This window comes from Citrus sinensis, chromosome 8, assembly GCF_022201045.2.
Source record: "Citrus sinensis cultivar Valencia sweet orange chromosome 8, DVS_A1.0, whole genome shotgun sequence".
In the NCBI taxonomy this organism is placed as follows: Eukaryota; Viridiplantae; Streptophyta; class Magnoliopsida; order Sapindales; family Rutaceae; genus Citrus; species Citrus sinensis.
This window is the reverse complement of record NC_068563.1, coordinates 22,146,891-22,171,329: the sequence shown is the minus strand read 5'-3', so window position 1 is coordinate 22,171,329 and position 24,439 is coordinate 22,146,891. Positions and strand designations below refer to the sequence as shown.

Below are 24,439 nucleotides of genomic sequence, written 5' to 3'. Positions count from 1 at the left end.
AGAAAGTTGACTAACAAATTACGTCCATTACTGCAGTAGAACAATTGTCCATAATCTTGCCAATAACTGTCCATAATCTTGGCAAATCTCAACAAGACAGAAAATCAACTTAATGGCTGCAATTTGCAGACGTATCGCCGGTGCACCTGAACGGAAGCTAACGCAACAGTAGGTTTCTTTTGGAATTCGTTAATTAGGGATTTCAATGTGAACGAGTTTTCCCTTTATATTTTTTTATTTCTTCAAAACGTAAATCTTCTTTTTTCCTTTAAAGTTATACCGGTAAATTTTTATTTTAAAAAAGTACTTAACCGGCTTATAACCGGTTAGATGTAATTTAATTAAAAATTATTATTATTTTATAATTATTGTAAACTGTTGATATAATGTAACGGTTCATAATAATTACGGTATTGATACTGTATTTTTAATTGCGACATCATAAAATTTTCCTTAGAATTACAATCAAAGACGAACAAAGACATATACAATTAAATCAACACATGATTTCTTTTTTTCCTTTATTTAGTTGAAGAACTTTTTACACCCCACAATATAAATAAAAATTACAGCGAGTTGGAAAAAAAAATGCAAACGAAGAGACTATTGTTTCATGTACTATTTCCCAAATGCAAACAAAGAGACTATGGCTCTCATTTGTTCTTGGGCTTTACTCATATAATTGGTTTGCAGGGTCTTATCCCATTTGTCCTCCCGAGCCATATTCCCCTGATACAACAAAGCACAGTAAAAAGAACCTGAATATTTCCAACATCGCTGTGGTTGACAAACTCAGAAACCAAAAAAAAAAAAAATTCAAGTGTCACTAGTTTGAAGAACTCGAGCTGAGCCTAATCTTGTTTCTTACCTTCGTATTAATATTATGCTTGATGCTTGTCCAAGTCAACCAATCATTCTAAAGCAACAGCAACAGCAAACAGTTACTGCCAATAGTTACTGCCCAAGTAGGTCACAGGGGATCCAAATGGGACATGATCTAAATGAAATTACAGGGTCATGTCCATAAAAGTGGAGCCTTACCATAATTGGACTCTAGTATAAATGGACTTCCGACGTGGCAGGCCGAACGTAGCCTCAACAACCTCGAGCATATCTGTTTTTACCTTCTATGCTGTTGCAGTTGCGATACTTTCCTGATAAATGACAAAAACAATCATAAAATTCTTGCAGAAAGCCTAAATTGCAACATATACATATCAACGCAGCACAAAATTTTGCTATAAAAGTTGAAATGTCATATTGATTCAAGTATAAAAGAGAAGATAAAGCTAATCTTATTTCAAACTCTATATAAATAAGTGGGGGGAAAAAAAAAGGGAACTTATTGCAACCATGTTTCAATAGCTTGGGATCTCAAGCTGAAGGATGAATGGATTCAACTAGAGGCCTAGCCTATTGGTTGAAAAAGTGTCACAATGCCAGCATATAATCATAAGTATTTAAACAAGACACACATTTACAAACAAACTGACCTGTGGAACCTTGTTTCCTGTCCCGTAAGCTGCAGTGCTGAAGAAGGTCCAACAATGAGAACCATCACTTTGAGGACTCAAAAGCGTCGCTGAGTTATTTGCCATCCATGAGGCAGAATCAACTCCTCTAACAAAGGCTCTTTCATAACAGCTTATGTAATACTCATAAGAGAAATTTTACAAGTCACAGATAGGACATTATCAGCAAGACGAGTTGTGGACATATCTAAAGTCATTGAATCAATGGCATAGATTGAAAGTCAGCTCATATTATTCTAACCTTCTTAATTTCGACCAAGCTTCATCCTGGTCATGGATACATATGTTATACCAAATCAATCACTACATCTCGAACAAATTTCAACAAGATGCTTTTATATTTCTGTCTACATATTCAATTTCAACAAACAATGATGCTTTTATATTTCTGTCTACATATTCAATTTCAACAAACAATGATGCTTTTATATTTCTGTCTACATATTCAATTTTAACAAACAATGTACTATATCCCCAGAGCTTTGTTCGAGTAGTTTTCAAGCAACTTTATTTAGCCGATCACCACCTGAGTTTGAATAGAAAATAGATTGTTTTTGGAATTTGATTGAGATTGAAAGTAGTGATTAGTTTGGTTAGTTATCTTACAGGCCAATCAGAACATATTTGCATAATTGGAGATTTTCTTCATCTCTCTTCCGTGTTGGCCTTTTTCTTGCTCAAGTTATTCTTCCATCAAAGCATTCATTTCCTCAAAGAAGATCAGATTCTGTGGCATGACGACGAAGGCCTGTACTCGGTCAAGAATGGAGCACTCTATCAGGTAGCTCTCAAAATAAAATGTCCTTAGTTCTCCTTCTTGTTCTAATGATATACTTTTATTCAAAATAGTATATTCTGCCATTCTGGAAATAACCACAGATTTCTTTTTCGTCTTACATTTGGAGTACAATAAAGTATAATTGAAAAATACTTTGATTACCTCCAAGAAAATGATAAAGAATTTTTCATAAGTTTTAATATGTCAAATATATTCTTGCATTGTTGGATTAAATCTTGCAATCATTTCAGTTGAACTTCAGAAAATATCATCTCTCTTCATAGAACTTCCCCGTTTTCACACCATCTGATAATTCTAAGCTTTTGCTTCCAAGTGATTTTACTAACATGGTAGTTTTCAAATCCTGGTTTCTATTTTACTTAATGTATGAATCATTAATTATAAGATCATGTTTAATAATTATACTACAACAAGAATCTTATTCAAACAATTGTTATCAGAAAAATTAACTTGTAATAACATATAATCTGTTTTCAAACCATTATTTGCATACTAAGATAAAGCCTTTAATAAATCTCAACTCATTTCAATCAAAAGAAAAGATGGCAAGCATGAAAAACTAGAAACTGCAAATGTGCCGGGTTCCCCTCCTTGTCTTGGTTGCTAGCTATCAAGTTAATTTAGCAGAAGGACAGTGGTTTTCAAGCTTGCATACGAATGCCGAAGAGTCGTCGATTTCTTCAGCTGGATGGTCTGTGTAACAGCTTGTTCAATTGCCTGTGCTCATTTCAAACTTGTGATCTCAATAGCAAACATCTAATTAACCCTCTTCTCTCAACCAAATATCTCGTGTAAAAATATTATTTTTGTTGGAATTAATTTGTGTAATTTTGTTGCTTGTGTTGCCAACGAACAGCTATTTATCCAGGTTATATAACCAAGAAATAATTTTATCAACACGTGTATATGGAAAAGATACCGTGGCGAGCAACTGGGAAGCTGATTATGAGCATGAGAAGCTTGTTTCAATGCTTTTCCAACTGAGAATTAATCTTTCTTTTTTATCCTGTAATGAGGAATGCAAACTCCATTAATTATAAAATATATATATAATATATTGCAGCTTGAACCCATTCAATTAAAATAAAACTCAGATCCTCTGCATGTAACTTTTCTGGAACTGAATAATATTGCCATTTCGTATATCAGAAGTCATGTATAAACTTGAATGTGACTACGGGTCAAATCTGGAACTTGAGAACTTTTAACAGTAAGTTTGGATATTTTTCATACTCTGTTATGTGTACTTGAGCTGGATGAAGCTCTGATCACTTGAACCCATACAACTGATACCATTGAACTTTGTCGCTCTGAACGAAGCCCGTAAATCTGCATCTGATATTTGGCTTCATATTCAAATTTGATTTGTGGAGAACTGAAAAGAGTTTCGGTTATTAGAAATTTTTATTCCATGAAAGCCCGGGAAATACCAAGATTCCTGTCATCTATGCTACTGAAAAGAAGTTTTCAGTAAAGATGTAGCTGCCCGAAGAGTCCCCTTTACTCTGAATCTGCACTCATTATGTTTCGTAATGGATGGTACACAAAAAGAACTTCAGGATACTTGCTTAGCAACTATGAGGACAACAGCACCTAGTGAACAAACTTCTTAATCCTAGCTATAAAAACAAGAGAATAAACATCACAGTAACCCAAGTGAAAAACAGAAAGCCACAGACAGTGTATCAATAGAAGCATACCTTGACAAACACTAGAAATTTTTGTGGCCTGCTTAGGGATTCAAGAAGTAAGTTGATATGCTTGAACTTCCTCTTTTCCCGTGGACTCCAAAACCCGGAAATTGTCCAATATCATGTCCTTCAAGTGGCTGAAACTCATTGTATAAACCGACAGCAAGTTCCTCAGGATGAACTCCACCACTTCCTAAATTGTCTGCAATCTACGTAGACCAATTACATTATTTATATAAGAATAATCAAAGCTTCAAGCTTACGTTGTTAAACTTGTCTGATATTTCAATCTGATTGAAGCCAATCCACAAATTTATATTTAGATGTCCATAGAGGGACAAAAAGGTTGCGTTAGATTTATTTATTTATTTACTTTATGTCAATCATGAAATATACAGTTATATGCACAAAATAAAACCAATAAGCAAAAGAAAATCATATTCTTGCTTACATGATTGGCAAGAGCCATGCCACCTAAGGCAGCTGACTCTACACTTGAAGCCAACAGCCAACCGCCACATATACTGGCCCTTCCTTGAGGATCAAAGGATACATGGAACACTTGGAGTATTAGTTGGACTAGCTGCACGCCTACATTCCCCCCCCCACCCCCCCCCCCCCCAAAAAAAACCAAAAAAAAAAGATAAATACCAAATTCATCACAGAGGAACTATTTTCTTAACTATGAAATTCTCAAGTTGTTTTATATATTTAATAAATTGGAATGACATGTTCCATCTTGTTTTTCAAATGAGCATAACAGGAAAATAGAACTAGGACTATAAACAAGTCCTCACAAAAACTTGTTAAGTTTGTCCAAATAAACCACTCATTCTAAAGCAACACCAACAGCAAATAGTTACAGCCCAAGTAGGTCACAAGGATCCAAATGGACAAGATAAAAATGAAATTACAAGGTCATGTCCTTAAAAGTGGAGTCTTACCATAATTGGACTCAAGTATAAACAGGCTTCTGAAGTGAACTTTTTGGTAGGCCAAGTGCAGCCTCAACACCCTCGAGCATACCCGTTTTCACCTTCTCTGCTGTTGCAGTTGGGATAATTTCCTAATAAATGATCAAAACAATCATAAAAAATCTTGCAGAAAGCCTAAATTGCAACATATATGTATCTACACAGCACCAAAGTGTGCCAATGCTAGCATATAATGATGATGTAACAGGTTAAGCAAGTACTTTAAACAAGACACACATTTATTATGAACTGACTTGTGGAATCTTGTTTCGTTTTCCATAAAGCTGCAGCGTTGAAGAAGTCCAACAGTGAGGAGCATCACTCTGAGAACTCAAAAGTTTTGCTGAGTTATTTGCCATCCATGAGACAGACAGTCAACACCTGTAGCAAAGGCACCTTCAAAGTTGATGCACTGCCTAGTGGGAGGAGGTCCTCAAATGCAGCAAGAAGGGCCCATATAGAACTTAGTTCCAACCTCTACACACCAGGAAAATACATCATGAATCTTCAAAATAATTAGAAATGGCTGATACTGAATAAAACATAGGGTAGATAATATTAAAAAACTGTATCTTTCAAAGCATATGCCTTCATTTGTCTAGCTATTTGAGGTAAGCCAGATGAACCAAGCAACTGATTTGCACATTTCCTATCATTACATGAAGGAACTATAATTACAAAGCTAGGCCAAAATGTAAACAGAAAGAGACATAGGCAATTAACCGTAGAAAGATTAAGGAAACAAACATAACCTCGACTTCTGGATCAAGAAACCTAATCTGGTTGTTAAATTTATATAGATATTTTCAACTCTTCCATAACAACCTACGTAATACTCAACATGATGAGTTGTGGAGAGATCTAAAGCCAGTGAATGAATGACATAGATTGAAAGTTCAGCTCATCTTATTCTAACCTAACTAATAGCCATTCAATATCAGTCTTCCAGTTGTCTAAATTTACAAGTTGCTCTTAATCTTACTTGTAATCTAGCCATTATTTTCTAAAAAATTTACAGTGAAAAGTCTGCAAGTCCTAATATCCCAAAAAACATAAGAACTCAGCAAACTATAAAGTCATACAATGTAATGCTATACGCATTCTAGCCCGCCAGGGTATTCCAGGATGGTTAGGCAGAGGGACCCTTTCCATAGGAGTCTGGATTTGGGCAGGGTTTCCCTGCACCAAACCAGATTATTTGCCATTCCTAATCCACTATAATGATAGAGAGTAAAATAAGAAATATTTTACTTTTTCCCAATAGCAAAGACAATTTTCACATTCATGCAACCGCAAAAAACAATAACCTGCATTTTTGGAATGCAAATGTAAGACTATAACATCCACACACAAGAGATAACGAGTAAGGATAGCAGCACTGAATCACCATTATGAGCAACAATAACCACATCAAACTGCCCACGAGGTTTCCCATTCAGGCTCAAGTGCCACATCCCATTAAATGGCTCAAGATTACTTATCCAGAACCATAGAGGTCTGCAATAAGCATCAAATGCATTAAGCCAGGGCATGAAGGTCAAATGAATTTATTTACATAATTTAAAAATAAAGGTATACAACGTAAGATGTTGTATATAACTAACTCCAACTCACTATTAATAATCCATTATCCATGTATAGAGCCTGTTACTTCACAGGAATTGTAGACATCATACAGCGATGCGAAATGTTCGTGCTGGTTATTCTTTTCCTCAGGTATGATCATTATTGGCACATTTCATTAAGTGTAGCCATGCAGCCTAAGCAATTAAAATGATGTGACCATGTAATTGTAGCTTTTAGTTTCATATACTCTTATCTTCCTTCTCTGGTCAAACCTCAAAGGTATAATGATTTTGGGACTTTGAATACCCAAGCAGCAACACTACCTTCCAGCAAACTTCAAAACAATACTTCGGTTTATTACCATTGTGATTTAATTAGATAGTTTTCCCCTTTTAATATAAAGAAGCATGATAGAATCAACAAGAAAGGAACACAAAAGCAAAACAAAGATTTGTCACCTGGGCTAATAAAGAGTCAGCGAGAGGGCGCATGACATAATGGCCATACTCCACATTTCCCAGTTGTTACGGGTCTATTCACAGTTAAAAACTAAAAAATTAGTGACAAATCTCATTTGTTTTAGTTAAAGTAATAGCCACACTGCACTTAGGTAAGGTAGTTGGTTTTACCTCCACAAATCTCATCTTAGATCTATAATTTCATATTTTCCTTACTACAGATCCTACGTAGTGAACAGTGTCATGACATTGTATGAAATAACTGCAGTAGTTATCTCTTAAATATATTGAAGAAACCTATAAATATGAATGGTATCAAATGGAAAAGAGAACATAATTACGATCAGGACTGCCACTCTTAGGATCCAAATAAAGCAAGTCCTTTTTCCAAAATCATTAACAACTACTTACCAATATTATGGAAGCTAAAACAGAACAAGAGGAAAAATTAAAAGGGGAAGAAGAAAGCATGAATCACGGAACACATGCTTAAATGAATGAAGAAAGATTGGAACATTTAATTGGAGTTTAAAATTAACATACTTGGGATTCTATGGCATGAATTTGAACAGTCCATTTTAGACATTTTTCAATTAACGTGCCCGAGATTCTTATCATAATTCTTTGAATAAACTGGAAGAACATATCATGTCAGTTGAAATGGTAATATGACTATTTTTGACTCAAGGGAAGCCCTATGAATTGTCTCAAATAAACTTACCGTTTGTATTGCATTCCTTGAACAACATGCTTTTACGACCAATTTAAGACCAACTCCGGATTTGCTTTCATTTAATAAACTTTGTATGCCTAATACAGCACTTAAAAGATACATCCATTAGGGAAATAAGACAACTACAAGGATAGTCCAAAATTGAACTCATTACAACCTTGTTTCAATTGCTCAGATTTCAAGCTGAAGTATGAATGGATTCAACAGGTCTAGGCAATTGATAAAAAAGGTGTGTCAATGCTATCATATAATCATGTGAAAACAAGTATTTTAAACAAGACACACATTTATGTACAAACAGACCTTTGGAACCTTGTTTCGTTTCCCATAAGCTAGAGTGCTGAATAAGGTCCAACAATGAGGACCATCACTTCAAAACTTAAAAGCTTCGCTGAGTTATTTGCCATCCATGAGACAGAATCAACGCCTTTAACAAAGATTCCTTAAATGTTGCTACACTACCTAGCAGACGGGGATCCTCAGATGCCACAAGAAGTGTCCATATAGAACTTAGTTCCAGCCTCTACAAACTGGATAAATGCAGCATGAAGCATGGAAACATGATGAATTGTGGACATCTGAAAAAGCAATTGAATGAATGACATAGATTAAAAGCTCAGCACATATTATTCTAACCTAATCAAATGGCATTTAGTCCCAGCCTTCTAGATGTTTACACCTACAAATTGCTATGAAGCTTAGTTGAAATCTATCCATCAGTTTTTCACCAAATTTAGGGAGAAAATCTGTATGAAATTTTGAGCTCTTTTTGATATCCTAGTATCCCACACTATATAGTCATATAATGTAACATAACATGAATTCTATAGATAATTAATTGGCACAACTTCTAACCTGCCAGAGTATTCCAACTCAAAACCCGCAAGAATTGTCATGAAGTGGGATCCCATTCACAGGGGTTTGGATTTGCAGAGGGTTGTCCTGTATTGCTGTACAAAACTTGAACCTTTGCAACTCCTGAATCCAAGCTAATGATGGAATGTAAAATCGATTTTTTTTTTCCTCCCCCAATAGCGAAGCCCATTCAACATTTTTCCACTGCAATTAACAAAAACATTCATTTTCTTAATGCAAAATTTTAAGACTATAAAATGCTGCTGAGAAAGAAAGAGCAAGGATAGCAGCATTGTATCACCATTTACAAGCAATAATAATTACATCACACTGTCCACGAGGTTTCCATTCTTGCTCAAGTGCCATATCCCATTAAATGGCTCAAGATCCAGCAAGGTCCCACTACATTAACCATAGAGGTCTGCAACAAGCATGAAAATGTATTTACCCATAGCATGAAGGACAAAGGAACTGATTTACATAATTTAATAATAATTGCATACCATCTAAGACGTTGTATATAACTAACTCTAATTCAACATTAATATTCGATATATAGAGCCTTTTACTTTGAAGGAATTATATTCATAATACAGTGGTGCAGAATGTTCATGCTTGTTCTTCTTTTCCTCAGTTATGATCATTATGGTCATTATTTCATTAAGTCAACCATATAGCCTAAGCAACTGAAATGAAGTGATCATGTAATTGTGGTATTAGAATGTGATCACGTAATTGTGGTTTTAATTTGAAATACTCTTATGTTCCTTCTCTGGTCAAACTTCAAAACTATAATGATTTTCGGAATTTGAATAACCAAGTTTCAACACTACCTTCCAGCAAAGTTCAAAATAATTCTGCAGATTCTTACCATTGACTTAGTTAGACAATTTGCCCATTTTTCAAGCAAAGAAGCATGATAGAATCAACAATAAAAAAACATAAAAGGAAAAAAAAGGAAAAACATTTGTTACATGGGCCAATAAAAAGTCAGCAATAGAGAGCATCCCATTAACACAAATGTATTTTGGAGGTGAAGGAAAAAAAAAAAGAGCAAATTGGCCACCTACTTCAAGCTCACTGATTCTCTCCAATGGCAAAGCACACTAAACATTTCCGAACATACAAATTGTTACAAACCCACAAGGTAGAACTTAATCTCGAAAACTGACCTCTAAGGGAGGGTGCCTTGGGATTAATAAACTACCAAGTAGTCCCATATCTAATCGATGTGGGATCCTAACAAAGAATCAGAGAAGATGAAGCTGCAGAGGAAAATGAAAGTGGTCGTCGTTTACTAGTAGGTTCGTTTGTTATAACCTTGTTTCTTATTCTATGTTTTAAACTTTGATGGTGACCTACTCTGCACTCTTTTACCGAAATATTCTTTTTGAAGAAATCTGAAAAATGAATCAGGATCAGGATTGCCCCCTCTTAGGATCCAAATACAGCAAATTCCTTTTTCATCAAATTAATAAACATGATGTTAGCAAATATCTTACCTGACACCAGCTAATTAGTAGTCTCCTCAACTTAGCTCATCAGTTATGATGTAAACTATCAAGAAATAAACAGGCACAGCTTTAGCCAAACCTCGCAGCATCTTCTTTGATCTTGACACCGGCTTTTTCTCTGGCTTCAGTTTAGTGAAGGTAAATCTTTGTTGTAACTTATTACCGAGGTATTTATACGATGGCCAGCTCGAAGCTCAAGGAATGAGTTGCAGAAGTTGCTGTGATCTTGAAATATTTGTTTATGTCCAACTGCAGAATCCTGAGAATTTAATGTAGATTTCTATGGACATGGGGTCATTTTATTTTCTTTGCTACCTTGTTCTTGTCTTCAAAGGTTGTCTTTACTCTCTAATGCGTTGAAATGGGAGGATATAAAGGAGAAACGTGAGGCTATGGCTGGACCATTTGGCCCAACCCATTACCAGTGCACTCAATTTTTTTTAAATAAAAAAATGTGCCAACGCTAACAATTAAAAAAAAAAAAAAAAAAGACAATGTTAAGTTACCAAACATTAGGGACATTATGCGAACGTGTGAGTCGTTGGATTTGAATAGTTCAATAGGTTGGATTTAAATAGTAGAATCGGAAGGATAAAAATAAAATGAGTAATCTAATATTATATAACTGACTTAATAAAAATTAATTTTTTTATTCTCCTTCTTTTATCGTCTTCGCCCCCAAGCAGCCGTCACCTTCTTTTGGATTTTTTTTTCCCTTCTTAACAAATTTTAATTTGGTAATAAACTTAAAGAAAGAAAAGAAAAAGAGACAAAATTAAGAAGAAATTTGGATATCTTATTACATACGTATGCATTAATAGTATAGAATTTTGAAAGCAGACATTTTATTCCGATATCTTGGGGCTGTCTTACTGCATACGTATGCACGAAAGTGGAACATTTTTTTTTTCATTCAACACTAATAAAATAAAATAACATTTATTTTTCAGTCAACAACATTTATCATTTTTTATGAGAAATGAACGCGAAACATGAACGCGAGGTTTTCATGTCCAGAGTTAGAACTCTACAGTCCAGAGTTATTTTCAAACGGTAATACGTAAACAGGAGAACAAGAAACATGAACGCGAAGCAAATAACAACTTGACATCAGCTTATTAGTAGCCTCCCGAACTCATCTCATGACACACATTGGAATCTATCAGGGAACAAATAGGCACAGCTTTAAGCAACCAACCCAGTATCTTCTGTGGGCTTGGCATCGGCTTTTTCTTCTCTGGCTTCTGTGGCTTCAGTTTAGTGAAGGTAACAGCTAGAACGCCGGCATCATCGATTGCAGTCTTAAACCCAGCCAGGTCAAGACCTGCTGGCAAGTTGAATTTCATTGAGATTATGGGGGTGGTGGTGTCTCCTTCCTTTTTCTTTGGGAAGCTTAGGAATACTGTAAGCAAGTTCCCATCTTCATCGATCTCAACCTTCACATTCTCTTGCTTCGCCCCTGATGGAAGAGGGTACTTGAAGTGAGCGAGGTTTTCATCCTCGTACCAGAACACAGAGCACTGATATGGGTTATTTCCGAGGCACATTTTTTTGAGGTTTGAATTGAAGGGTTCCTGCATTTCTTTGAGGTTTCAACTGAAGAACTGAAGAGAAGGGTTTAAATAGCCATGGGAATGACATTGTCTTTATTGGCCGATTCTTTCCCCGCCGATAGCAATAGATAGCCATGGCTTCTTTATTGGGGCCGATAGCGATAGATAGCCATGGGAATGACATTGTCTTTATTGGCCGATTCTTTACCCGCCGATAGTGATAGATAGCCATGGCTTCTTTACTGGGGCCGATAGCGATATATAGCCATGGCAATGACATTGTCTTTATTGGCCGATTCTTTCCCCGCCGATAGCGATAGATAGCCATAGCAATGACATTGTCTTTATTGGGCGATTCTTTCCCCGCCCATAGCGATAGACAGCCATGGCAATCACATTGTCTTTATTGGCCGATTCTTTCCCCGCCGATAGCGATAGGTAGCCATGGCAATCACATTGTTTTTATTGGCCGATTCTTTCCCCGCCGATTCTTTATTGGCAATGACATTGTCTTCTAATGGTATATAAATTTTAATATCTCACGACATGAGTCCATTAGAGTATAGATTAATAATAACGAATTTAATATGAACCAATCTTAACTTTTTGTTAATTGAAAAAAAAAAGCATTTATTAAATTATATATTTGTACTTTATAGCCACTATTGACCTTTTAGTTGAATTTAAGAACATACTCTAATCAATTAATCTTTCACGGCTATCCCTTAGTTTTTTTTTTAATTAAGCATTATTAGTTTATTAATTAATACTTAAAATTAACGTTTAATAAGTGAAAGAGATTTACTTGATAAAACTTCAAGCAATGCACATATAAAGTACTAAACTAATGGAGGTTTGTGATATTTGATTCTCTTTCTCTACTTTAGCAAAATTTTCTAATTACACTTTTTGACGTTTCATAATTATATCAAATGATAATATTAATATTTTTTTAAGCTGTTTAAATTACACGTGTTGATGAATTATCCACAATTTTCCCCGTCTGAAAAATTGAAGGGACCCGCGAAGTTTTGCACCAGCCATTCCAACACTTCCACCATTGCCAACTCAAAACAATGGTAAGCGTGTATCTGTACCCCGTGTCACGATGTTAATGCTAACCATAGACTTTTATCGTATTAGCTGCTGGAATATTATTGCTTTTGAATTGCCATCTTTGAATTTAAAGTTCATCTGTGCCTTGGTAAATAAGCAAAATATTATTGTGGCATTTATTCTCAAATAGGATTTTGCTATGTTACATTTAATGTAACATACACAACCCACAAGAACTACATAATTATGTAGATTCCATAATTTGTGTGGTTCTTGTGGGTTGTGTATATTATATTAAATGTAACATAGGGACTCCCAAAATAAATAAGCTTTTTACTGTGCAAGAATTGTAGTCATAATACAGTGGTGAGAAATGTTCTTGTTAGTTGTCTTTTTATCCCAGCCGCCATTTCATTATCAGAACATCTCTAAAAATTTCTATAAATTACACTTTTTAAATATCTATTTATTTATTTATGTGACAAATAAAAAAATAAAAAAAAATATTATTCTTTAAAAAAAATTTAAATAAAAATAAGTTAATATTATTTTAATTAAATAATTATTTTTTTAAAAGAAAAGTCAATGGCAATTAAAAAGTAATAAAATATAAATTGAAGAGGGAGAAAATAATTCTTCAACTTTGAAGAGAAATAATCATTTTTTATTTGAAGAATTTTAATTAAAGAGCATCACCAAAAGGCTTTTCAAATAAGATTTTATTACTTATTTGAAGAGCCACATCAATATTTAAAGCTCCAAAAGACACTCCAATTAAGATTCTTCAAATAATAATTGATTTTCTCTCTTCAAATTTGGAGAGTTAATTTCTCCCTCTTCAATTTATATTTTATTACTTTTCATTGAAGAAAGAGAGAGGAGTGTTTTAATTGCTATTGACTTTTCCTTTAAAAAACTAATTATATGATTAAAATAATATTAACTTATTTCTATTTGAAGAGTCTTTTGGAAAATATCATATTTTTTCACCCTTCTATTTGCCACATAGGTAAGCAAATAGGTATTTAAATAGTAAAATTTATAGAGGCTTTTGGAGATGCTCCCAGCCTAAGCAATTAAAGGCTCTGTTTGGTATAACTTTGAAAACAGAGCTTATTTAAGTAGAGTTTTTACTAGTATAACTTTTATAAATAGAGCTTTTAGCCAAACAAATTTAGTTGTTTGATTGTCAATAAAAACTTTTATTAAAAATTTATGAAATTATTTTAATAGACAAATTTTTTAAAGTTATATTATAAAAAGAATAAAATAAGATTGTCAAATAAGTAGGGGATATTTTAAAATATTTTAACATTTAAAAAAAGTTTTTCAATCTCTACTCTCAAAAACCCAAAATTTGAGCTTTTACTGGTAGATGCAAAATAACTTATTTAAGCTTCAAAAGCTATATTAGAAAAATAATAAAACAACAACAAAAATTATGATAAGAGCTTATGAGATTAAATAAGCACTTAGAACCATTAAATAAACCATACCAAATAGACACGAAATCATGTGACCATGTAATTTTAGCTTATGATCTTTCTTGTGGGATTAAACCTCAAAACTGTGACGATTTTGGGACTTTTTGAATCAGTACCAATCATTTTCTGGTTCCCATAATTCCCCTGATAATATATAGCAAAGGCACCGTTTTAAAAGGAAAATAATGGCAATAATGATAATAATAGTAAATTAGCAATAAATAATAGTTACATTCATGTGGTTGACTAACTTAGCACTGAAATTTGAAACAAAACAAAAAAAAAATTCAAGTTTCACAACTTTGGATAACTCGAGTTGAGTCCTCTTTTGGAGGCAGGATCTGCAGGTACTTCGGGTGCATTTCTATCTACTATGCTTCTGTATAATTTTGAATGCATAATAGCTAAGATATTTGATAAGCACCCAATTTTATTTAGCAATTAAATTTTTAATTCCATTCCTCACTAATTTAAAAGTCACAACTCCTCAATTACAAACATGGCAATAATCATATCAAGAATGCAGTCCAAAAAGGATTGTGCTACCCTAAGTTGCATATACAGTAAGTGTCACGATGGCTACATAAATCTCCATAAATCTCATCTTAGATCTATACTATGAACAGTGTCGTGGCATGGCATGAAAAACTACTATATTGATCAGTAATCTAAAATATTTGAAGAAACGGAAAATAGAAACGGTTTGGAATGGAAAGGAAACATACGGAAAGGAAACATACGCTTTAAGGATCTGCTCTAAATTAGGATTAGGATTGTGCTTTAGGATCCGATCAAAATAATTCCTTTTTCACCACATCAATAACCCAATGGAAGCTAAGAAGGGAAAAAAATTAAAAATAAAAAAAAGGTAGAAGAAGAAGAAGAAAGCGTGAATTATGAAACACATGCTAAAATAGATGAAGATAGTTTAGAACATTTAATTGGAATTTAAAATTAACGAACCTGGGTTGCATGGTATGAATGTGAATTGTCCGGTTTGGGTATTTTTCAATTAACATACCCGAGGTTATTCTCATAATTCTTTGAATAAACTGAAAAAGCATATGAATTTTTTTCACTCAAGGAAAGCTCTATGAATTGTCTCAAATCATATTACAGTTTGTATTGCATTCCTTGAACAAAATGCTTTTAAGACCAGCTCCTGATCATTTGCTTTCTCTCAATAAACTTCATATGCCAAATGCATAACTTAAAAGACACATCCGTTAAGGAAATAGGACAATTACAAGGATAGCCTGTTCCTGTAGGCCCAAAAGAAATTTTTTCAATGTCATTGCCATTAATCTAGCAATGGCATTCAAATAGCAATAATAATATACTAAGTGTATGTACTTACCATACAACTTTTTTCTTCCACCCAACAAACAATACCAAAGTTGCTGTGACCCGTATCCTAACGATCAAATTTCACATTTATACTTGAAATAGTAATTATAAAAAATTAAATAGCATAATCATATAAATTCCCGCGCTAACAATGAAAAGACCTATGTAGTTTTATTGAATGTACCCCCACCCATACGTTCATGTGAGTAGAATGTTGAGTACCTGGGGGGACTCTGACTCAATTAAGATTTAAGCATTGCTGTCCAATACTTTATTACTTATTCTTAAAGATAAGAGATTTCTTACATAATGATGTAGATTACATCAATCACAAAGTTTGCACTAAATAAATACAAAGTTGTATTAGATAAACTACAGTAATTTATTTGGTATGCCTATGTGATTGTCATTCTATAAGTAATCAAAGTTCCATCCTTAAAATTGGAAAAAGGAAAAACAAATATTTAACACACAGTAATTTATTTGATTTACAAATTTAATCTTAATCAGAATTACAATAAAAGACGAACAAAGACATATACAATTAAATCAACGCATGATTTCTTTTTTCAGTTTGAGAACTTTTTAAACCCCACAATGTATATACAAATTACAGCAAGTTGGAAAAATATGCAAACGAAGAGACTATTGTTTCGTGTACTATTTCCCAAATGCAAACAAAGAGACTATGGCTCTCATTTGTTCTTGGGCTTGCCTCATATATTTGGTTTGCAGGGTCTTATCCCATTTGTCCTCCCGAGCCATATTCCCCTGATACAGCAAAGCACAGTAAAAAGAACCTCAATATTTCCAACACGGCTGTGGTTGACAAACTCAGAAACCAAAAAAACTCAAGTCTCACTAGTTTGAAGAGCTCCAGTTGAGCCTAATCTTGTTTGTTACCTATGTATTAATATTATACTTGGTGATTGTCCAAGTGAACCAATCATTGTAAAGCAACAGCAACAGCAACAGCAAATGGTAGCTGCCCAAGTAGGTCACAAGGGATCCAAATGGGACGTGATATAAATGAAATTGTAAGGTCATGTCCATAAAAGTGGATCCTTACCATAATTGGACTCAAGTACAAATGGGCTTCCGAAGAGAACCTATCGGCAGGCCAAGCAACGGCTTCAACACCCTCGAGCATACCTGTTTTCACCTTCTATGCTGTTGCAGTTGCCATATGAAAACAATCATAAAAATCTTGCAGAAAGCCTAAATTGCAACATATACATATCAACGCAGCACAGAATTTTGCTGTAAAATTTGAAATGTCATATTGATTCAAGTATAAAAGGGGAGATAAAGCTAATCTTATTGCAAACTCTATATAAATATGTGAAAAAAAAAAAAAAAAACATGTTTCAATAGCTTGAGATTGCAAGCTGAAGGATGAATGGATTCAACTAGAGGCCTAGCCTATTGGTTAGAAAAGTGTGACAATGCCAGCATATAATCATAAGTATTTAAACAAGACATGCATTTACAAACAAACTGACCAGTGGAACCTTGTTTCCTTCCCTGTAAGCTGTAGTGCTGAAGAAGGTCCAACAATGAGAACCATCACTTTGAGAACTCAAAAGCTTCGTTGAGTTATTTGCCATCCATGAGACAGAATCAACACCTCTAACAAAGGCTCCTCCAAAGTCACTGCACTGCACTGCCTGGTGGAAGGGGATCCTCAGATGCGACAAGAAGGGCCCATATAAAACTTAGTTCCAGCTTCTGCAAACCAGGAAAATGCATCACGAATCTTTGAAATAATTTATAAATGGCCGATACTGAATAAAGATAGGCTAGATAATAATACAAAAAAACTTAATATTTCAAAGTATGTATAACTTCGTTTGTCTAGCTATTAGAGGTAAGCCAGATGAACCAAGCAGCCAATTTGCAAATTTTCCTCCTATTACATCAGGGAACTATTACACACAACACAAAGCCAAAATGTGAACAGCAGACACAGGCAATAAACAGTCTACAATCAATAAGAAACAGAAAGGAAACAAACATAACCTCATCTTCTAGGTCTAGAACCCTATCTGGTCGTTACATTTATAAAGATGATTTCAATTCTTTCATAACAACCTATTTAATACTCATAAGAGAAGTTTACCAGACAATGATAGGACATTATCAAGATGATGAGTTGTGGACATATCCAAAGTCATTGAATGAATGGCATAGATTGAAAGTCAGCTCATATTATTCTAACCCACTCAGTTTCGCCCAAGCTTCATCCTGGTCATGGATAGATCACCCATGTTTGGGTCCATAAGCGGTGACAATTGCCCAATGGAGACTAACTTCGGTGGCTTTCCCTAACCAGGCCACTGCTTAGGATTCGCCGGCTCATTCTTCAACGGGCACACAATCAGAGCCCCGGGCTCCTGCCACTGCTTGGGGAGCTTACGGCTTCATGTTCTATTTCAAAATTGGCATTTAGTACCAGCCTTCTAGTTGTTTATAGCTAAGAGTTGCTATTAATCTTAGTTGTAATCTAGCTATCATTTTCTCAAAATTTAGAGTGAAAAAATCTGTATTAAATTTTATGAATTTCCAATCTTTCTGAAGTTCTAGTATCCCACAAAATAAAAAAAAATATCAACAAACTATACAGGATTTTGCATTTTGGAAGGGTTTCCCAGTACCAAATGAGATTCTTCACCATTCCTAATCCATTGTAAGGTAGAATGTAAAATCAGATATCTTTTTTCCTTTTTTCCTATTTTCCAATAGCAAAGCGCATCGTAACATTCATGCAACTGCGAGAAACAATAACCTTCATTTTCGTAATGCAAACGACTACCTGACTATAACATTCACACACAGAGAGAAAGAGAAAGGCTGGCCGCACTGAATCACCATTATGAGCAGTAATAACCACATCAAACTGCCCATGCGGTTTTCCCATTCTCTCCCAAGTACCACATCCCATTAAATGGCTCAAGATTACTTATCCAGCAAGTTCTCACTACATTAACCTTGGAGGTCTGCAACAAGCATCAAAACATATTTAGCCATGGTATGAATGATTTACATAATTTAAAAGTAATGATATACTGTGTAAATGTTGCAATAACTAAGTCCAAATCAAGTTAATAATCCATAGTACAGTGGTGCAAAATGTTCATGCTGGTTATTCTTTTCCTCAGTTATGATCATTATCAGCACTGCTTCATTAAGTCTAGCAATGCAACCAAAGCAATTGAAATCATGTGACCATATAATTGTAGCTTTTAGTTTCATACACTCTTATCTTCCTTCTCCTGTCAAACCTGAAAAATATTAAGATTTTGGGACTTGGAATACCCAAGCAGCAACACTACCTTCCAGCAAACTTCAAAACAATACTTCAGTTTCTTACCATTGTGATTTAATTAGACAATTTTCCCCTTTTGATGCAAAGAAGCATGGTAGAATCGACAAGAAAGGAACACAAAAGCGAAACAAAGATTTGTTACCAAGGCCAATAAAGAGTCAGCAAGAGGGTGCATTCCATTAACACCAATTTATTTTGGAGGTAAAGAAGGAAATGGAATGAATTTTCCATTCAATTCGATGCTAGTTAAATGGGTTTGGTTTTGAAAAAAAAATGAATCGTTATAAATGGGTGAATTTGATTCGATTCACTAATTAGAGAATCGAATCTAGGCTTGAGGATATTGATTCGTTTATTCATTTAGTATTTGTTCAATAAATGGAACATAAATGAATTGAATATGATCCATTCGTTTAATTAAATTACTTATTTATCCTTAAATATATACATGAAAATTTTTTAAAGTTTGAAGGTAATATAGTAATAATAAATAATAATAATAAGTTTGTATTTTATAGGATTCTAAATTTGTGGTCTTTTTTATAATTTATTTTGTTAATTTCTGTTTATTAATTATATTTTTGTAAACGAATTCATATCCAGTTCGATTCATTATGAATTCGTTGTAGGATAAATGAATACTAAACTAATCTAAATTCGATTCAATTCGTTTATTAATTCTACTAAATGAATTAAACGAATCGAACCGAATATTCGTTTAATAAATAAATCAAATCTAAATCCTGAGATTTTAATTTGTTTAATAAACAAAACGAATTTGAGTTAGCAGAGTTCTGACCTAATTCATTTATGATTCGATTCAAATTTGATTCGTTTATTCATTTTGCTACATCTACCTACTTCAACTCTCCAATCACACCTTCCCACGGTCATACCAGACCTCTCTGCGACTAACCATCAACCAACTCACCAAACCGAGAATCATTCACAGTAAAGAATTGAGCAGCATGATCAAATATCAGTGGTTAACGACCAATCATTCTAGTTCCCATTCTTCCTTCCAAATCAGGATTCCCCTGATACAGCAAAGCACATTGTTAAGAAGAAAAAATAAAAAATAATTACATGGATGTGGTTGACCAAAATATTTGATAAACCCCCACTTTATTTAGCAGCTAATGTTTTAATTTCATTCCTCAACAACTACAGCTTAAAAATCACTACAACCCAATTCTAAACATGCTTATAATCAAATCAATAATGCATTCCAAAAAGAGTTGAGCTTGCCAAAGGTACATACGCACTGTCTATCACAATAGCTACAGGCAATGAACAATATACAAAACCCTTTTCACGAAAACAGTATTCAATGTAAAACAACAAATGCTAGACTGTTTTAAATCAATTTTTTTCAATTACCATTAAACAAGCATATACTCTCATCAAATACAAACATAACCCACATCAAAAACACAAAAGTACAAAAGAAAAGGCAACCATGTCAAAAACATTGGACTTGACACCTCTTTTATCCAACCTCAAAGCACAAGCCAGAACCGCCATGCCTCCGCCAATAATCTTCACATGCGGGTTACTGGAGATGGGTGCAGTGAAGGTGAATTGCTTTTGCGTGAATGTTTTCTTGAGAGCTGACCTTCTTGGACTGCCATATGATGATCCTCTTCGGCAGTTTCTACAAGTGGGTTTTTGAGCATTTGTGCTGTTGGTTTTCGGTTGAGAAGAAGTTGCTTTAATAATGGTTGAAGTTACTGTCTTTGCCTTTCACAGTCTTGAGGGTTTTGAGGGTTTAAGCGGGTTGAAGAATCAGAGAAGATTAAGATGCATGGTAAATGAAAGTGGTGATCTTTTACTGGTAGTTTTGTTTGTTACAGTCTGTCTCTTACCATATGTTTTATACTTGATGCTGCCTGCACTCTTTTACTGATGTATTCTTCTTGACTTGGCCCATAAACTTGTGTTGAGGATTAGCTTTCTTATGATCTATTCGATTTTTTTAATTCAATCTAACTAAATAATTAAGGGTAGATATCTCCAGATTAATTTTCCGAGCTACTGCTTAGCAGATTCGTCAGAATTCTAAGTTGTACTACTAAAGAAATGCATCTAGAGTCTCAACAAATTTTAGATTGTAATTGTATGTATAAATTGTAACAAATTTTACTTTTGTTTTTTGTCATTGAAATTTGTATCATCCAAACATACTAGACAGGTTACACAGCAAGTTTATGAACTTCCAAACCACATTTGTTTACCAAACTATGAGAAGTTGTAAGTGATTGCCCTCTCAATAGAACAAGTCAAGAATAGAACCTGCAATTAAGTTTGATTCCAAAACTACATTTGGTTTGCAAACTATTAAAAGAAGTCCAGAATTGAACCTGCAATTAAGTTTTGATTCAAGAAACAAGGAATCCAAAGGTGCCAAAAAATGAAGTAATGCACAAAGTTATATTATGAACACAGATGTCAGGATTATGATCCAATGATCAAAATTAGAAGAAAGAATGTCGAGAGAGACTCGAGACAAATTTTATATATATATATATATATATATTTCAAAAACTGCCACCTCAAGTTCATACTAATGCTTAAGCTATCAATATGTTAGACAAAACAACAATTTTGTCCATGTTAAAATGGACGACTCTTTATATACAACATAATATGTACCCAGCTGACAGAAAAAGAAATTTAAAATTCAGATCAACACAAACCACTTAAAATTGAGTCACTGCAGCTGAAACGAAACAGGCTATTTCTTTCGGAACATCCATATGGGAGTGATGGAAATCTAAGTCCATTTCCCATGGATTCCCCCAATAAGGTACTGATTTTTACCATGCCTTCTGAGAAAAATTAAATCAAAGATCTCATACTAGTGTAATACTACCAACTACAGTTTGAGGATCTTACTGATGCTGTCGCCGAAGCAGTTTCAACAAAATCCATGAATATATCACCCATGGATTCCCCCAATTCCCTTTCTATGGTCTGAGAAACCTGCACAACAGAACTTACCACTTAGCAAGACAAAGTAATTAGATACTCATAAGATGCAGGAAAAACATGCATGCACCCACACTCGGGGGAAGGGGGGAGGAAGGGGGAGAGAAAAGCACAAAAAGATTATCATGCAGCCACTTCCATATTTGATGAATAAGGTTCATTTTTCTCCTCAACCAATTATTAGAACCCAATACTAAGATGAATTGAAACCCCTCTCTCTCTCTCAGTCACACACATACTATTGGTTGACCTCCAAAGTTAATAGCCAGACAAACTACTACCTCCTGTACAGGACGAGGAGGAAGAGAGTCCTGCAACTGCTTCAGAAGAGATATGTAAGCTTCAGGAAGTACATCAGCTCGTGTGCATAGGTAGTGTCCAAGTTTCACCCACAAGCCTTCCAACTTTATTATTAAATTGAGAACGCGCTTAGGATTGCGCTCATGAGCCCTCTGCCATATATCTTAGACTTGTTTATCCATTTCTCTCTTTGCTGTACAGCCTGCAGTAAAAGCGGCAATGGAAATGAGATTGCCATTCATTTGAAGTCAAGACAATGAGCAATAAACAAGAAACTTAATACCTTATAGTCAAGGTAAATTAATATAGCCATTGAGAGTACACTCATGCGTCTCCGGTAAATGTTTCCCCATCCCATCGGAAGTGGCTATGTATAGATGTTGAATCAAGAATAACCAGGTATACCAACGTCTGCTGAAAGAAAAAGCAAACACATGGCAAAATGAGTATCTACCACTGCAAAAGTAAACTAAATAATCCGTTTTACACTTTATTCCGGCTCTCAGGAGCTGGATTTTCACATCACAGAGACAATAAGTTCATTTTGTTTTTTTTTTTTTTTTTTTTTTTCAGAAAAAAAAAACACGATCGCAGTTGTGTTCTTAAAGTCAATTCAATAAATTCCTTCAAGTACGTTTGTTTGTACACGCTACACACCTGTCTGTCTCTTTTTATAATTTATATCGCAGCAAAACTCTGGAGATAGCAAATCAATTGACTGATTATATCCCAGAAGCCAATCCAGCTGGAACTAATTGAATTAAATTGAAAGGGAAAAAAAATTTGCACAATCACAGCTCGAGAACTTCTTAGCAGAATATAATCCATCCGCTCGAAAACTAAAATGACCGAAAAAGGAGAAGAAGAAGAAGAAATGAAAAAACGCAATTAACAATTAATTAAATAAATAACGCATGCACGCTTGCTGAACTAAGTAAAACTACTGAAATGAATATATTATTAAACACAGCAGTCAACATTTTAAATACGTATATCATTTACGAGTTAAATTTATAAAATAATTCAATAATAACAATAGTCTGTTTGAGATGTTATTTCATTATTACTAATGTTAATATTAATTAATGGAGACTACTAGCGACGAGATAAACGGAGAACACGTACCAACGAAACGAGACAAGTGAGATGAAAGAGCGGGAAAAGGACTGGCACGTAAAGTTGTTGCAGAGCAGGACGAGGGTTGAAAATTGATATATTATCGCATTTTGGTTTGTGTCATTCGAAGCTCAGCTCCCTCAACTGAACTTTCTTCTCTGTTTGTATTCGATTCGTTGAACTTAGTAAACGCGCAGCTGCCCCTTCACACCACTATTTCTCGTCCTTTAAATTTTTTAATTTGAAGTAAATAAAACACAATCGTCAAACAACACGTCATCACTTGAGAGGACGCGTGTCATGTTCCTAATTCGTCTCTTATTCAAAGAGAAATGAAGAGAAGACCAGATTAGAATCATAGCGAAGAAGACTGTAGCAGCAGCGTGGAATCAATCTGAACGAATTTGCTTCTTGTGGTCTCATACCATACCAGCCTCCCGTGGTAACGAATTTTCTTAGGTGCTTTGTTTTATACAGAATTTACTTGAAAAATGACATTTTTCCTCCTCCTTAACAAAAATTAAGGAGATCAAAGATTAACTCAAATGATGCAGAGAAGAGACTGACTTCAGAGAATTAAAAAAAAAATTAGGAGAGAAATAATTCTCCATTCTAACGACCCAGAAAGCTCCACTTCATTCATTATTAAACAAAATAATAATAAAGAGAAGAATGTAAACAGAGCTCTTTAGTCAGTTGTCCTAGAATTCGAATTTGTGGGGGGGAATGTGCTCCCAAAGCCTAGAAAGGATCCGGAAGTCGAAATCCCATAATATAAACTTGGTCGGCCTTTTAGCTTTAGCAAATGAAAGTTGGCTTGTGCATTTTGTTTTTTCACAATTGGCTTAATTTATTGAATCCCCCTAAATTACATGCATGTAACTTATAATCTTCTCACATAAATAGTGAATGATATGGACTTACTCACTATTTATGTGAAAGAATTATAAGTTACGTGTTCGTAACTTAACATTAGCCTAATTTATTTTTATCGTGCAAAATATGTCCCGTCCAGTATTAGGCTTAGGGGTGGGCAAAAAAACCGTAGTGTTAAAAAAACCGAACCGAACCGACGGTTTTTTCTAATTCGGTTTGGTTTTTATTTTTTAAAAAAACCGAATATACCGTTTGTAAAAAAAACCGAAATG

At 34.3% G+C, this 24,439-nt stretch overlaps 2 long non-coding RNA genes across 42 annotated transcripts; both read right to left on the bottom strand.

Moving 5' to 3' along the window:
• Positions 1-529: 529 nt before the first annotated feature.
• LOC112495580 (uncharacterized) lies at positions 530-22,745 on the bottom strand. Of its 2 annotated transcripts, none has more exons than XR_008051034.1 (9): positions 22,459-22,745; positions 22,157-22,377; positions 21,783-21,869; positions 19,819-19,924; positions 18,375-18,558; positions 17,065-17,290; positions 1,042-1,154; positions 869-916; positions 530-729 (listed from the first exon to the last, which is right to left on the bottom strand). It is a non-coding gene; the product is annotated as an uncharacterized LOC112495580 (long non-coding RNA). The 2 variants fall into 2 exon arrangements; XR_008051035.1 differs by having other exon boundaries at positions 531-729; positions 18,431-18,558.
• Positions 2,723-10,489, bottom strand: LOC102631093 (uncharacterized). Of its 40 annotated transcripts, none has more exons than XR_008051003.1 (11): positions 10,111-10,483; positions 8,910-9,029; positions 8,609-8,812; positions 7,742-8,331; positions 7,564-7,653; positions 6,384-7,094; positions 5,251-5,821; positions 4,967-5,088; positions 4,474-4,613; positions 3,565-4,231; positions 2,723-3,337 (listed from the first exon to the last, which is right to left on the bottom strand). It is a non-coding gene; the product is annotated as an uncharacterized LOC102631093 (long non-coding RNA). The 40 variants fall into 40 exon arrangements; XR_008051006.1 differs by having other exon boundaries at positions 6,384-6,493; positions 7,021-7,094; positions 7,564-8,331; positions 10,111-10,482; XR_008051012.1 differs by lacking the exon at positions 7,564-7,653 and having other exon boundaries at positions 6,384-6,493; positions 7,021-7,094; positions 10,111-10,481.
• Positions 22,746-24,439: the final 1,694 nt, after the last annotated feature.